Source organism: Sciurus carolinensis, unplaced genomic scaffold, assembly GCF_902686445.1.
Source record: "Sciurus carolinensis unplaced genomic scaffold, mSciCar1.2, whole genome shotgun sequence".
NCBI classification, from domain to species: domain Eukaryota; kingdom Metazoa; phylum Chordata; class Mammalia; order Rodentia; family Sciuridae; genus Sciurus; species Sciurus carolinensis.
Genome location: NW_025920126.1, coordinates 1,072,024 through 1,088,930, shown reverse-complemented (window position 1 = coordinate 1,088,930; position 16,907 = coordinate 1,072,024). Strand labels below are relative to the sequence as shown.

Below are 16,907 nucleotides of genomic sequence, written 5' to 3'. Positions count from 1 at the left end.
AAAAAAAATTCACTATTCTACACCAAAGTGAAAATTTTTTTGTGTCTCAAAGAGCACTATCAAAGAATACAAAGGCAATCCACAAGAGAAAATGTGCATAAAACATGAACCTGATAAATGATTAGTATCCAGAATATATTTTAAAATTTTTATACCTCTACAAAACAACAAATAGAACTCAAATGTGGGTAGAGTACTTTTCTATGAACTTTGTGTTCCCTCAAATTTCAAATCTTCAAGCCCTATTCCCTAATGTGACAATATAATTGGAAGTGAGATCTTTATAGTTGCAATGAAGATTAAATAAGATCTTCAGTTGTCATGATTCAACAGGATTACTGAGTTTTTCAGAGACACCAGAGGCTCACTCTCCAAGATGAGAGCCCTCACCAAAAACTGAACACTGAATGTTGATTTTGGACTTTTCAAACTCCAAAACTATGAGAAAATAAAGTGATTGCTTAAGCCACCCAGCCTGTAGTATTTTGTTATGGTAGCCTGGAAAAATTAGCATGCACTTGAGCAGACATTATAACAAAGACATACAAAAGGCCAATATGTACCACAAAAGATATTCAACATCACTAGTCACTAGAGTCATGCAAATCAAACACAATGGAATACTACTTCAACTCCATTAGCATTGCTACTATTTTAAAATTAAAAAAATTTTTTTGAAATATTGGTCAGGATATAAAGAAAACAGAACCCTTGAACATTGTGGTGGAAATCTAGAATACAGACACTAAGGAAATAACAATATTTCTCATAAAATTAAAAACAGGGGGAGTCTTACCCTAATGAAAGATGGTGATCTGTCTGGCTGTGGAATCGACCAAAAGCAGAAACTTTCTCAGTCATGGATGTTGGATTTGCTGAAGCAATCTGGTCTGGTTCTGAAGAGTTTTCCAGACACTAGTTCAGTGGTCTTTTGTGAGGATGTGGCAGCAAGTGGAGTTGACAAAGGAAAAAGTGAGGGAAGGCAGGTGGGTCTTCAAACTTCTGAAGTTTAGCTCTCAGTCCCTTAAATTAGTATAAATTTTTGTCACTGTTTAATAAACATCAAGAATCTCAAAATCCTGATGCTAAGGAAGACCCTATGGAATGCAGTCTGTGTGGAGCCCTTGAGATGTGTGAGATGAATTTTTTCCCTTGCACCTACCTGTGGCTATGAGATTTGTCAATTTTGTTGGCCTAGATGTTGCAATGATGAAAATGGTCTTTGTCCTGCACATAGAAAGCCACATCCCAAAGATCCAGAAGTTTGTAAACCACTCTCACAGGAAGAACTGCAAATGATAAAAATAAGAACAAAATGAGAGAAAACAGAAAAACTACCTTCCACTGTGGGTGTATTTTTTTTTTTTAATGTGCCCTGCAAACAAACCTCAACTTCTTTCTAAGTCTGTTCCAGTGCCTAGCTGACCCAGAGGTTTAAAAACAAACAGAATAATTTGGAAACTTTGGTAAAGCACATAAAGTTTGTCATCAGTAATAGCACATCATATGCAGGCTCACAGGGTCCTAGTGCCAATGCTTATATCTGACCTATATCTGGTCAGAAAATGCTCTAAGAGCTGTACAGTATGTCAACAATGTGGTGGTAGACGGCAGAACTCTTAAGACATCTGTAGGTACAAAAATACTGCAGTTACTTCTTACAGAATATACAGTGTCCAAAACCTGACCGTGTATATACATGAACTGGGAGACGAGGCAGGAACAAAAGAGGAAATTGTCATGGGTGAACACCAATAATATGAACAAAAATTATTTCAAGAATTGTATAAGTTAATTCCAATTTTCAATTATCTATGGGTTCAGTCAATAAAAATAAGAACCAAGTGACACCACTGCACAGCCCCATTGATACACCTTTAGATTCTCTCAGTATAGGAAATTGTGGTAATTCTCAGCAGAATCTAACAGTGATACACCTTCACCACCACCTGGTTTAACAAAACGCAATCCAGGCAACCCCACAAGTTCATGCAATCACAGTACAAGGTCCCCATTTGAAGAGGCACTAACAGAGTCACAGTCATTATTCTCTTGACAATTTTTGCCATTCCAACCCTATCCCTAGTAGGCCTCCTTTTCCAAGTTCCCCATGGACATCAAGTGATTGGCCTATGGCACCAGTCACAGAGTCTCTTCACACCATAAAAAATTCCCAGTATCATCCTCTACAGACTGGCAAGCAGCATTTGGCTTTGGTTCTAATAAACAATCAGAGGATGACTTGGGGTTTGATCCTTTTGATTTTACTCAAAAAGCCTTAGCAGACCTGAGTGGCAGGAATTGTTCATCCAAGGCAAACTTTCCCTTTAATCCACATCTCTTCAGAACTCCTCTTCACATACAACAACTGCCAAAGCTCTAGGCTTTGGATTCCTAACCTGCTGCATGGACAAACTCTTAATTGTACCCTTCTAGTCATGCCACAAAGGTTCCCTCAATTTGCAGAAGCACTGGGCAATTTACAATTCCTTCAGTTTTCTAGGCCAGGCAGCCTACTATTCTTGGATGGCCTTTCCATGCAATAGCATCATGCGCTTGAAACACACAGCAAACCCCACTTCAAATAGTACTTCCTTGGACTTGAATCTCTCACCACAGCACAACACATGTCGGGAAGGGATCCCAATAGCAGGTAGGTTCACTTAAAGCCTTTGAAGATTCTTAACTAACTCATGCTTCTCTTTGTTGAGGGAGAGGACTGTTGAATAACAGAAGGTACTTATTACTCATGGAAATTTATGTAAAAAAGTCTTTATCATAATTTAAATATTTTCACTTAGGTGCCTTGTAATATTGTGCATTGTAAGGATGGTGGAGTATTATACCAAGACATTGTTTGGAAGCTTTTGCTTAATAGGGTAATTACCAAGCTTTAATATGGAATATATGTGTATAAAGAAAAATAAATATATGAACTCTGAATCTATGATTCTGTAAAATCCAATACCATAGTCAAAAAATTTTATTTTACACTATAAAAGTAAAGTGGTTAAAAAATGTTTAAAGTGATAATGAGAACACGAGGGATTAAAGTTACTCTAACTTGTAGCGAATTTACTTATTTTGTTCACCAACATGATGCTATAAATAAAGTTTGAGAATATTTGAGAGATCTGATTATTAATGTTTTGTAACATGTTAAAGACATGCATTGTGTGGAAAAGAAATTATTCAAGGAGAGACATTTACCTTTTTAGTCTTGTTGTTAGTTCTAGGGAAATATATGTAAGAACACAAGTTTAATACCAGGATATTTATGGTTTTGTTCTTCTTCCCTTGAAGGTTTCAGAACATTTGTGTCTAAGATTCTTTGTAACATTTATTAGAGGTGGTGTTTTCTAAGGAAGTCATTCTTCTAATTAGTGTTCTCATTTAATTTGGGCTTTTGTGATTATGTGTAAAAGAGACTTTGTTCCTCTCCTGATTCTCTCAAGTAGAATAAAATAATTCCACACTCTGATACATAATTTATATAATTAATATTTATCTCTTGACCTTTAAGGTGTGGCACAACACAAGTGTTTTCATATTAGAATACTTTGACATTAAAACATTCATTCTTTAACTTTAGCAAGATTGATAGATAAATTTACAGAGCTCCCTCTAAATCTTTGGCTATATTCCCTTCAGACCAATAACATTTCATGATCTAGACAATTAGCTAGGCCTTAGTTTGTGGCTGTGGATAAGGGAAGTTCATTTACAATTTACATAAGTTTAAGAGCACCTGATGTCATGATTTACACATTGATGAGATTTCTGATACTAGCTCATTTAATTATGGTAGATAGTAGGTAATCCAGAGCAAAATTTTTCAGTCCTCTTTTATGTGATACTTGTTTATGAAACAGTAAGTGTTCAATTTCTGTACTTTTCTTCCATTCAAGACAGCCTATTAGAAAGCAATTATGTTTTCTTTTGCTTTGTTTTAATCATTTAGAAAGGTGTCATTTGAATTATTAGTGAATAGTGTAATTGGTTATAACTTTGAAAACTAAAGTGCCCATAAATATTTTAAAATAAAGTATTAGCCCAATTAGAATTACTATTTCAAGTGGGGATTCAAAAGAAGTATAAAAATATGAATACTATTTCCAAGCATTATAGAGTAATACTTGAAGAGATAAAGTTATATATAAAAATGGAAACCATATGTATGGTACTGGAATCTGAGAGACATCAAGGTAGCCTTTGCTCATTGAGGAGACTTCATTGAAGATGTAGGAATTGATCTGCACTACACTGTCTTTCACTTGGGCTAGTGGCAGGGGAAAAGACCTTTCACGCTGATGGAAAACTCCAGAGTAAAGGCACAGAGGCAGGCATTAGTGTGTCATTATATTAAGAAGCATTTGAATTGCCTTTTATAACAGGAAGTGCTTCTTAAACCATAGTAATACAATGGTTGAGAAGATGAGACTCTCTGACAGCAAGGCACAATAGTGTGGGCTTGACAGGGAACTCTAGTCTAGGCTGCTTTTCTGATGTACTTTCATTTGACTTTCTACATGTCCATCTTCAATAAATTATGTTCTTCCAATATCTTAGTTATCAAATTACCCATTAGTATCTAAGATCAAATTTAATCCAAATATTTCAAGTAAGAAGATATTTTGGAATGCTACACTGGTAATGAGAAACTACTGACGAGTGAGTATAGTTGGACTATGTTAGTTGTTTGAAATCTTCATCTTAATTAGATACTTTAATGTTAAAATGTGGCATTAAGTGATAGTTCTGTCTCTGTGTTTTTTTCCTTTCACTGTATACTGAAGCATAGAACACTAAAAACTTATTTTTCAGAGATGCTAAAAATAAATTGCCAACTTTAATACAATTTAAATACATAATAACCATATGATTCAGCAATTTCACTTCAGGATATATACCCAAAAGTCATAAAATCAGGAACACGAATAGATATATGTATACTGATGTTCACATCAGCATTATTCCCAATGGCTAAAAATGGTTTCAACTATCAATCAATGGATGAATAAATCAACAAAATGTGGTACAAATATATAATGGTTGCTATTCAGTCTTTAAAAGGAAGGCAATTCTGATTCATGTCACAATATAGATGAAGCTTGAGGATTTTAAGCCAAATGAAATAAACCAGTCACAAAACAGATACTCTACTGTTTCCACTTATATTCAAGTACTTACAGTAGCAAAGTTCATAGAACATGTGAACGGTGGTTGCCAGAGACTAGTGGGGGGTGAAGAATGGGAAATTAGAGTTTAATGAATACAGAGTTTTGGGTGAAAAAGTTCTGAAAATTAATGGTGGCAAGAGTTGCAAAATATGATAAATTACTTACATGCCACAGAAATATAACTTTAAAATACATAATAAAGTTAAACAAGAATTTCAGAAAATAAATGAACAATTCATTAAAAATAATTAAATCCAAAGCCTTCTCAAAAGAAACTTCCCAACAGACAAAACAGAATATTCATTAAGATATTGTAACATTTTTTAAAAAGTTATTTTAAATTACTACCATGTACCACCCATGCACTTCAAAAAATAAACTGAAATAAGAGTTTTTGTTGCAACTCTGACATAATAAATTTGTAAGCCTTCTTTGTGTGTGTGAGATAGAGAGTATGCTTGTGCGCTAGGAATCAAATCTAAGGCCTTACACATCCTAAGCATGCTCTCCACAACTAGGCTACATCAATAACACTATAAGCTTTAAAAAAATCTTTAAAATAAACAAAACTGATGGTGTGGGGATATAGCTCAGTACTTGCTCAGCATAAACCTGGCCCCAGATTCAATGCTCAGCACTGGAAAAAAACTTAGCAAATCTTCATGAAAGTAAGCATCCATTCAGATATATTCAAAGACTATTAAATGTCAACTACAATTAGAAGGAAAAGCAAAATCCTTGAAATTTATCTTTGCATTTGGTTAGCATCAATCATTAAGCCAAATGTGATTTAAGCCTATGCTTTACGTAATGTTTGAGCAATTTCTACTGTAGAGAATTATTTATACATAAATGATAAGAAAAAGCTGAGTCAGTGGCACATGCCTTGATACCAGCAATTCCAATAGCTGAGGCAAGAGGATCACAAGTTCAAATTCAACCCAAACATCTCATGAGACTCCATCTCAAAATAAAAACTGGAAAGGGTTTGTTATGTAGGACAGCATCCCTGTTCTAAATACCCAATACTGCAAAGCCATAAAAAAAAATAAAGCTCTGTGGGGTATGGTGGCCTGCAATCCCAGGAGCTTGGGAGGGAAAAGGATGGCAAGTTAAAAGTTGGCTTAGACATCTTAACAAAGCCCTAAGCAACTTAGCTAGACTCTGCTGTCTCAAAATAAAGGAATTAAAGGCCGGGGATGTGCCATGGTGATAGAGTGCCCCTGAGTCCAATATCTGATACAAATAAACCTTATTCATGATAGTTCTACACTATTCTTCCCATGATTTCCTTTGCCTAAGTTTCTCTTCTAACCTTTCAAAAAGTTTAAATATTCTTTAAAAAGGATAAATATCAATCATATCATTTTTGTTATGTAGGTGCAAAATCTAAGTACCCAACAACTACAACACAACATTTAAATAGTCTACATATCAGTAATCTTTCAGGTACAAAAACTGAATGTGCAAATTTAGCAAGACACTGTTTATTAAAATTCCACATTCATTTGGGTACTGTGGCCCATGCCTGTTATCCCAAAGGCTTGGGAAGCTGAAGCAATAGAAAGTAGAGACCAAAGCCAGCCTTAGCAACTTAGCAAGGCCCTAAGCAACTTAGTGAAGCCCCCTCTCAAAAATTTTTAAAAAAGACCTCTCATGCATCAGGCTACTGAACTCTGGGAGGTTTCATTCCTATATGACTGTTATACTGTAGATTTTCTTTTTTCTCCTTATTGAAAAAATTTAAGTTTTTATTTGTTTACTTTTCTTGTTCTCTTTTCCTTTTGTTTACCTGTTCCCTCAGAGTCTCTTTCTCCCTTTTTTGCATGCTAACATCCAATTTCTTTTGATTACACTCTCACCCTTTCTATTATCTAGAACTTGTGTGTATTCTTTTCTTTTTCCATTAACAGCCACATTCTACATCCCTCTGCATCCTCTTTATCCTCCATTTGAAACTGAAGAACTTATTGCAAATCTGTTTGTTTTACTGAAGATAATATTTGAACTCATTCTGTTTATTATGACAATTTTGTTATTGTCCTCATAGGGGCTATTTGGTATAGGATTGCATAGTGTCTGAATTGGGCACTGCTAATATTGATCTCCCCTTAAAGAAACGGTTTTGGAAACCTATAGGGCCACTAAAAGCCTATAGGGGGAAATCTGTAATACCCCAGATCTGCACTGCTAGAGGGGAAGATATATGAACAACATGAAAAAACAAAGGAAGAAAATGATCCAAACAAATCTAGATTCTATAAAAATAGAATCCAATGACAGTATGTTAGAAGAAAAATCAGAAAAGGACTTTAGATTATACATGATTAAGATGATTTGCAAAGCAAATGATGAGATAAGAGAGCAAATGCAGGCAATGAATGATAATACCAATAAGCTGAAAGAGCAAATGCAGGAAGCAAAAGATCATTTTAACAAAGAGATAGAGATTCTCAAAAAAAAAAAAATGGAAATCCTTGAAATGAAGGAAAAATAAACCAAATAAAAAACTCAATGGAAAGCATCACCAAAAGATTAGACCACATGGATGACAAAACCTCAGACAATGAAGACAAAATATTTAATCTTGAAAATAAAGTTGCTCAAACAGAGAAGATGGTAAGAAATCATGAACAGAATCTCCAAGAACTATGGGACATCATAAAAAGACCAAATTGAAGAATTATTGGGATTGAGGAAGGCACAGAGATACAAACCAAAGGAATGAACAACCTATTCAATGAAATAATATCAGAAAATTTCCCAAACCTGAAGAATGGAATGGAAAATCAAATACAAGAGGCTTACAGAACACCAAATGTACAAAATCACAACAGATCCATACCAAGGCACATTATAATGAAAATGCCTAACTTCAAAATAAAGATAGGATTTCAAAGGCCGCAAGAGAAAAGCACCAGATTGCATATAGGGGGAGACCAATACGGATAGCAGCCAACTTCTCAAACCAGACTCTAAAAGCTAGAAAGGCCTGGAACATGGTATTTCAAGCTCTGAAAGAACATGGTTGCCAACCAAGAATCCTATACCCAGAAAAAATAACCTTCAGATTTGAAGATGAAATTAAATCCTTCCATGATAAACAAAAATTAAAAGAATTTACAAATAGAAAGCCTGCACTACAGAATGTTCTCAACAAAATATTCCATGAGGAGGAAATGAAAAACAACAATGAAGATCAGCAAAGGGAGGAACTACCTTAGAGAAAAACTACTCAAAGGAGAAACCAAGCCAACTTAAAAACCAAACATAAGCCCAAATGACTGGGAATACAAATCATATCTCAATAATAACCCTGAACATTAATGGCCTAAACTCATCAATCAAAAGACACAGACTGGCAGAATGGATTAAAAAGAAAGACCCAACAATATGCTGCCTGCAAGAGACTCATATAGAAAAAGACATCCACAGACTAAAGGCGAAAGTATGGGAAAAAACCTACCACGCACATGAACTCAGTAAAATAGTGGGGGTTTCCATCCTTATATCAGATAAAATGGACTTCAAGCCAAAGTTAGTCAGAAGGGATAAAGAAGGACATTTCATACTGCTTAAGGGAACCATAAATCAGGATGACATAACCATAGGAAATATTTATGCCCCAAACAATGGTGCATCCCTGTACATCAAACAAATCCTTCTCAATTTCAGGAATCAAATAGACCACAACATAATAATTCTGGGTGACTTTAATGCACCGCTGTCACCACTAGATAGATCTTCCAAATAAAAACCAACCAAAGAAACCATAGAACACAATAACACAATCAATAACCTAGACTTAATAGACATATATAGAATATTCCATCCATCAACTAGTGGATTCACTTTCTTCTCAGCAGCACATGGAACCTTCTCAAAAATAGACCATATGTTATGCCACAAAGCAGCCCTTAGGAAATGCAAAAAAATAGAGATACTGCCTTGTGTTCTGTCTGATCATAATGGACTGAGAGTAGACATCAATGACAAAATAAAAAACAGAAATTACTACAACACCTGGAAACTAAATAATATGCTATTGAATGAAACATGGATAACATAAAACATCAGGGAGGAGATTAAAAAATTCTTAGAGGTCAATGAGAATGATGATACAACATATCAAAATCTCAGAGATACTGTGAAAGCGGTACTAAGAGGAAAATACATTGCATGGAGTGCATTCCAGTAAAGAATGAAAAGTCAACAGCTAAATGACCTAACATTACAGCTCAAAGCCCTAGAAAAAGAAGAACAGAATAACAGCAAAAGTAGTAGAAGACAGGAAATAATTAAAATCAGAGCTGAAATCAATGAAATTGAAACAAAAGAAACTATTCAAAAGGTTGACAAAACAAAAATTGGTTCTTTGAGAAAGTAAACAAAATAGACAAACCCTTAGCCACATTAACAAAGAGAAGGAGAGAGAAGACTCAAATTAATAAAATTCGTGATGAAAAAGGAAATATCATGACAGACACCAATGAGGTACAGAACATAATTAGAAGCTACTTTGAAAATCTGTATTCCAACAAAATAGAAACTACCAAAGACATTGACAAATTTCTAGAGACATATGCTCCTCCCAAACTGAACCAGGAGGACATACACAATTTAAACAGGTCAATATCAAGCAATGAAATAGAAGCCATTAAAAACCTACCATCCAAGAAAAGCCCATGACCAGACGGATTGTCAGCCCAGTTCTACAAGACCTTCAAAGAAGAACTCATTCCAACACTTCTCAAAGTATTCCAGGAAATAGAAAAGGAGGGTACCCTACCGAACTCATTCTATGAAGCTAATATCACCCTCATACACGAACCAGGCAAAGACACATCAAGGAAAGAAAATTTTAGACCAATATCCTTGATGAATATAGATGCAAATATCCTTAACAAAATTTTGGCAAACCATATCCAAAAACATATTAAGAAAATCGTGCACCACGATCAAGTGGGGTTCATCCCTGGAATGCAAGGATGGTTTAACATCCGTAAATCAATAAATGTAATCCATCATGTCAATAGACTTAAGAATAAGAATCATATGGTTATTTCAATGATGCAGAAAAAGCATTTGACAAAATACAACACACCTTTATGCGCAAAACACTAGGAAAATTAGGGATAGTGGTAACATACCTGAATATTGTAAAGGCTATGTATGCTAAGCCCATGGCCAACATCATTCTTAATGGAGAAAAACTGAAACCATTCCCTTTAAAAATGGGAACAAGACAGGGATGTCCTCTTTCACCACTTCTATTCAACATTGTCCTCAAAACTCTAGCCAGAACAATTAGGCAGATGAAATAAATTAAAGGGGTATGAATAGTAAAAGAGGAACTTAAGCTGTCACTATTTGCTGATGACATGATTCTATATTTAGAGGATCCAAAAAACTCCTCTAGAAAACTTCTAGACTTCATCAATGAATTCAGCAAAATAGCAGGCTATAAAATCAACACACATAAATCTAAAGCATTTTTATACACAAGTGACAAAACAGTTGAGAGGGAAATGAGGACAACAACTCCATTTTCAATAGCCTAAAAAAAATAAAATACTTGGGAATCAATCTAAGCAAAAAGGTAAAAGATCTCTACAATGAAAACTACAAAACACTGAAGAAACAAATTGAAGAAGACCTTAAAAGATGGAAAGATCTCCTATGTTCTTGGATAGGAAGAATTAATATTGTCAACGTGGCCATACTACCAAAAGTGCTATACAGATTCAATGCAATTCCAATTAAAATCCCAATGACATAATTTACAGAAATAGAGCAAGCAATCACGAAATTCATCTGGAAGAATAAGAAACCCAGAATAGCTACAGCAATCCTTAGCAGGAAGAATGAAACAGGGGTATCGCAATACCAGAACTTCAATTATGCTACAAAGCAATAGTAACAAAAACGACATGGTATTGGTACCAAAATAGAAAGGTGGACCAATGGTACAGAATAGAGGACATGGACACAAACCCAAATAAATAAAATTTCTCATACTAGACAAAGGTGCCAAAAATATGCAATGGAGAAGAGATAGCCTCTTCATCAAATGGTGCTGGGAAAACTGGAAATCCATATGCAACAGAATGAAATTAAACCCCTATCTCTCACCCTGCACAAAATCAACTCACAATGGATCAAGGAGCTTGAAATCAGACCAGAGACCCTGCATCTTATAGAAGAAAAAGTAGGTCCAAATCTTCAACTTGTTGGCTTAGGATCAGACTGCCTTAACAAGACTCCCATAGCACAAGAAATAAAAGCAAGAATCAACAACTGGGATAGATTCAAACTAAAAAGATTTCTTTCTCTTGGCAAAGAAAGCTATCAGCAATGTGAAGAGAGAGCCTACAGAGTGGGAGAATATCTTTGCCACTCATACTTCAGATAGAGCACTAATTTCCAGAATATATAAAGAACTCAAAAACTCTACACCAAGAATACAAATAACCCAATCAACACATGGGTTAAGGATATGAACAGAGACTTCACTGAAGAAGATCTATAAGCAATCAACAAACATATGAAAAATGTTTACCATCTTTAGTAATAATAGAAATGCAAATCAAAACTACACTAAGATTCCATCTCACCCCAATTAGAATGGTAATTATCAAGAATACAAGCAACAAAAGGTGTTGGAGAGGATGTGGGGAAAAATGTACACTCATACATTGCAGGTGGGGTACAAATTAGTGCAGCCACTCTGGAAAGCAGTGTGGAGATTCCTTAGAAAACTTGGAATGAACCCACCATTTGACCCAGCTATCCCACTCCATGTCCTATACCCAAAGGACTTAAAATCAGCACACTACAGAGATGCAGCCACATCAATGTTCATAGCTGCTCAACTCACAATAGCCAGACTGTGGAACCAACCTAGATGTCCTTCAATTGATGAATGGATAAAGAAACCGTGGTATATATATACAATGGAATATTACTCAGCTATAAAGAATAATAAAATTATGGCATTTGCAGGCAAATGGATGAAATTGGAGAATAGCATGCTAAGTGAGATAAGCCAATCTCAAAAATCCAAAAAATGAATGATCTCACTGATAAGCAGATGATGACACATAATGGGAGGTGGGGGAACAAGATTGGAGGAAGGAGGGACTGTATAGAGGAAAAGAGGTGAGGGGTGGGGGAAGGAAAAAATAACAGAATGAATCAAACATCATTACCCTATGTAAATGGATGATTATGCAAATGGTATGCTGTTACTCCATGTACAAACAGAAACAACATGTATCCCATTTGTTTACAATAAAAGTAAATTAAAAAAGAAAGACACCTTCATCATGGCAAATCTGCTGCATAAATCAAAACAATAAGTTTGCAGAAGGCAGACGTCCTCCATCAGGTAAATTGAGACAAGGCCTCAGTGGGGGCCCATTACCCTGATGGAAGCAGAGATGGAAGCTTATCTCCATCAATCTTCCCCCTGAAAAGACAGCACTAATTAGACATTGGCACATATTTGTGTCTGCAGAGCAGGAAATGAGCAGAACATAAAAGGGCTGCCTCTGACGACATCTTTCTGCCACCGCACACAACTGACGCCATGCAACTCTTGGGGTCCTTAAAGAAGAAGTTCTGCCCTTTATCTGGCTCTCCTGGAAATCCTGTGATGTGACTTTTAAAAGAGCTCAATACTTCAGATGGGGAAGTGAGGCAGGGAGCGGCCAGTCATGGACAGATGCGACATTTAGGCATTTGGTGGTGAGTTATTATTGCTACCAGGCCCATGCTAAGCACTGTGCTCGGATGTGATGGTGAGTCAAACAGTTTCTGCTTCTACAACCCTTAAATAGGGAGGAGAGAGGAGATTAGGACACACAGGGTGGGAGGGACATCAAACCTAGTCCAGGACCCAAAAAGTTGGTGCTCATCTGTAATCCCAGTTACTCAGGAGGCAAAGGCAGGAGGATCGCAAGTTCAAGGCCGGCCCCAGCAACTTAGTGAAACCCTGGCTCAAAATAAGAAATAACAAGGGCTGGGGATGGAGCTCAGTGGTGGAGCACTTGCCTAGCATGTGCAAAGCCTGGGGTTCAATTCCAAGGACCACAAATATTATAATAATAATAATAACGACAATAATAACACCTAGTCCAGGGAGCAGCCAAACAGGGACTTTGACCCAAGGAGGGTCAGCTTCAAAGAGAGAACCGCAGCTGTGAGGCAGGCATGGCACTGAGAACGTCACCAGCAAAGCAAGTGCAGGCACTAATCCCAGCTCGGCCAGGAGGCCTCTAAACCAGGAGGCCAGGGGGATGGCGATTCCAGATGTCTCCAGATGCCACAGGCTCCTGGGCTTTCTGCCTTTTGGAGTTGCACAGGGTAAGCACTGAGATGTCACAGATTTGACCATGACACTGTAAGATACCAGGTTCTCACACTGACTCTGTGGTTTGCCTAGCCTCTCTGCAGCTCTTATAATGCACACACTGTCCCTAGCGCTCCGGGGCAGCCTCTCTGCCTGTCAAAGAGAAAGAGAGCATTTCTCTCCAGTCTTCCTCCTTCAGCTGAAGTCTCTGGACATGAAGCAATTAGCCTGGGCCAGGAAGAAGAGGACTGCAGGTGCCCAGGGAAAGAGAAGGCACTTTCCCCCCAACCCCGCAGCCCTGTTGCTGTCGACACTGAGGACTGACTCGGCAGGGTGCATGAGTGTCCTTATTTAAGGCATCTCTTCTTTGTCAGTGTATTTATCAGGGTTCTCCAGAGAAACAGAACCAACAAAACCAACAGGGGAGTTACCCCACGGTTCGACCTGTGCTTTTTCAACTTTACTGTGCTACAAAAGGGGTAAGCATTTAGTAGAAACAATGCTGCAGTTCTGCATTCTGACCTTTTCCCAGGCTGGCCATAAGTGGTGTGATGTCCTGTACAACGCTGGGCAGTGACGGCAGCTGCCCTCAGCCCTGCCACCAGGAGAGGATTCCACCAAGGCTCTGCTGGGCGCTGTGCTGCTGAGCCAGGTTGCTGGTAGGCCGGGCACACTGAATGCATTTCCCAGCTGCAATGTGTTCAACTTATGAGAGGCTTATCAGGAGGTGACCTCATCGCAGGTTGAGGAGTATCTGGATTTATGAGACAGAAAGAGAGATTTACTATGAGACAGTGGCTTGTATGGTTATAGAGGCCAGGAAGTACAATGATTTGCCTTCTGCTGGCTAAAGACCCAGGGGAGCCAGGGATGTTGTTCCAGCCCAAATCTGAAGAAACAGGGGAGCTGGTGACAGAAACCCCAGTTCCAGGGTAGGAAAAGACCAATGCCCCAGCTCAAGTAGGCAGGCGGGAGGAGCTGACCCCTTCCTTCTGCTTTCTCCTCTGTTTAGGAGTCAAATGGTCTGAATGATGTCCGTTCTGGGGGGAAGAGTCATCTACTTCAGGTAATGCACCGATTCTGATGCTGATCTCATCCAAAAACATCCTTGCAAGTGCCCCAGGAATGATGTCTTCTCTAGTCATGCCTGCTCAAGCTGGCAGAGTGAAATTAACCCTCCGAACCACTTTCTCCCCCAATTTTGAGGCCAGTTTTCTGAGCCCCACTTTTGCTAGTGACGAATGTTTTGCCTTTTCTCGGTCAACAAAATTTATTAAATTTATTCTGTTATAAATTGGCCCCTACTCCAGTACCCCTTCTCCAGCCTTCATAAATTGCTAACCCAACTCCTCTGCACTCTGTTACAGTGAGCAGAGAGCAGCTTTTATGACGCTGCTGTAGGTGCAGAAAGAATACCTGGAAGCTCAGAAACATAAAGGAACAAAAAGTTCTAGCCACAGTGTTCTGAGCCAGCTCCCCCTCCATCAGGCAGATGAAGCTTCTCTCGTGTCCCAGGAGAACTCGAGGATTACAATGGATCTGGTTTTACCCTTTGTATTCTTTAAAACATTTACAGTCAACCACTGTGGTCTGGGTCACTAGTGGCCAATAGTAAGCCTTCATTGATCCACTTAACAAGAGTGGCACACCATTTATAAATGTGCTACTTTCAGTTCCTTTGTGTGAAAACTATTTTCATCCCACCTAAAACATATTTTATCCCACCTAGAATTATTTTTTTTATGTTTATGCACCCTGTCTCTCCCAACAAAATATATATTGCATGAAAACAAAGACCTCATCAATTTTGATCAGCATTGTATCCTGTGTGCTAAAAACACAGTGCCTAATACACAATAGATACCAATCGTATTTGTTGGATGAATGACAGGCAAAGTTACTGTAAAGAAGACTTGTTTCATTCAAGGATTTTACAAATAGCACTGTTCATTTTTTATGTCCTTGTGTTTATGACTTAATTGTGGTTTTCCCTCATACACAAATCCCCCATACCAGACCTCCTATCCTTTGGATCTTGGCTAAACAATTTCCTCTCTTTTTGTCTCTGTGAAGGAAATTTGATCACATGCATTGGAGATCAACATCCAAGAAGTCATTGGTGAGGCTGAGGAATTTAACATGCTAAGAACATTGTCATATCCCTTCCTGGAGATGCCTGGGACACCTAATTGAATTCAAATGTATCTAATCTCATTTACTCTACACCAATAATCTGGGAAGACTAGAAAACAGCTCCCAACAGAAGAGCACAACTTACTGGTTTATTGAATCAGGTGCCACAAATCAGGTGTCTGAGGGGAAAAGGGAGCATCTCTGATTCAAAATCGATTGTAAAACCACTCTTCTAGAGACCACAGGAGGCCTGGCTACCTCCGACTCCTCTCGTCCATTTCCACTTACTGACTCCATGCTCCCCTTTCCCTAGACCTTCCATACTTGTCAAATAAGTAGATACATGGACAGCGCAGAGCAAAATCTTATTTACAAAAATCCGTGAGCCTCCCAACTAACCTTCAGTTTGGGAAATGGGAACACCATAATATCCTATACATATTCCTACACTTTCATGTTTGTTTGTGTACAACAGACTTGTAGATTTTGTTTCGTGGACTATCTCCTCCTCTACAAATTAGCACTTAAGGCAACAGGAATACTGAAGTTTGTCCCAAACCACGTAGCATATTATGGCTAGATCAAGGCACCAGATCACTGAGCATTTGCCTATTTAATTGTACTTTGCAAGAAGATTGTTTTGCTCAGGCACCTGTGACCAGCAGCACTTGGGAAGTTGCCCACCGTGTTTGATAGAGGTCATCCAACTTGGAGGTCACCCACTTCATCTTTTATTATGACCTCTTTCCTCCAGGCGATCCTTGGAGGTGGACATCTTGTCCATCCTGGACATCAGCAGGCCCTGTATGTTGACCCTTCTGGCCAATCTCCAATCTTAAGTCCCTTTAACTTAGCCATGACAGGTACCAGTACTAAGCACTAGAATATGCTAGGTGCTGTCCTAAGGGCATTCTGGAGATCATCTCACAAGAACCCTAAGTAAAGTATAGGTGCCAAGGTTCTCTCTGCTTCAAAAATGAGAAAACTGAGGCTGAGAAAGACCCAGCTGTGCTCCCAAGTCACTCAGCTAGTAAATAGCAGAGCCCAGATTATCAGGTAGGATTTAGAGCCTTTGTACTAAGTTCTGTATAAACTTGCCAGAGTCAGTGATGTTCTATTCAGACACTCAGGAAATGATAAAGACAATAGGTTTTTCATGGTCCTCCATCCGCTCCTGTCACCATGTTAAGCCATCAAGGCAATTTATTATCAAGCTCTAAAACATCAAAAAGATTGTTCTATTA

General features: G+C 37.9%; 1 pseudogene; it reads left to right on the top strand.

Moving 5' to 3' along the window:
- Window positions 1-800: 800 nt before the first annotated feature.
- The window catches only part of LOC124973928 (CCR4-NOT transcription complex subunit 4-like), a 32,514-nt pseudogene continuing 16,407 nt past the window's right edge, over window positions 801-16,907 (top strand).